Here is a 928-nt window from a genome sequence, read left to right on the forward strand (position 1 = left end):
AAAAAACTAGCCGGGCGAGGTGGCGGGCGCCTGTAGTCCCAGCTACTTGGGAGTCTGAGGCAGGAGAATGGCGGGAACCCGGGAGGCGGAGTTTGCAGTGAGCTGAGATCCGGCCACAGCACTCCAGCCTGGGCAACAGAGCGAGACTCTGTCTCAAAAAAAAAAAAAAAAAAAAAAAAAAAAAAAAAAAAAATTCCCACATATATGCAGGCTGAATTTTCCCTGTGGCTTTCAAGTTTTTTAATAGCCAAATTCTAAAAACATAATAGTCAATATGTAATCCGCTTTTCTCCTTTCCCCTTTCATTTTGCTGAATAGGAAACCATCGATGCTGTTTAATTTGAAGGGGAGACCCTCACCCCAGTCTAGAATCACCCTGTGCTGCCTGTGGCAGGACCTGAATTTCCATCATTAGTGATTATTTAGTTATATGTCAAATATTAAAATATCCCTGGTTGTCACTTTAAGGTAATAAAATAAATCTAATCAATTATAAACTTTTGTTGAAACTAATCGACTAATAGCTGATGGAAAGAAAGCAAAGCACCCAGGAAAATGATTCAATTGTGTAAAAGAACCGTTTGTTCAAAATGCAGATTCCCTGGCTATAATCCTAGAGATACAAATTCTCAGAATCTAGGGGAGAGACCAAACTGTGTGTTCAGGGAGCGCTCCTGGGTGGATCTCATGCAGTTAGTTATTTGGGAACAGAAAAACAAAAAGAAAAACAAAAGTCCAAGCAGTTGTTCTCAAACTTTAATGTGCCTCAGAATCACACGGAGGGCTTATTATAAAATAAGTTACTGGTCCACCTTCAGAGTTTCTGATTCAGTAGATCTGCAGGGGGGCTGAGAATTTACATTTCTAGCAAGATCCAAGATGACGTCAGTACTGGTCATGGGACTATACTTTGGGAACCACTACAAAT

This window comes from Macaca nemestrina, chromosome 5, assembly GCF_043159975.1.
Source record: "Macaca nemestrina isolate mMacNem1 chromosome 5, mMacNem.hap1, whole genome shotgun sequence".
NCBI classification, from domain to species: domain Eukaryota; kingdom Metazoa; phylum Chordata; class Mammalia; order Primates; family Cercopithecidae; genus Macaca; species Macaca nemestrina.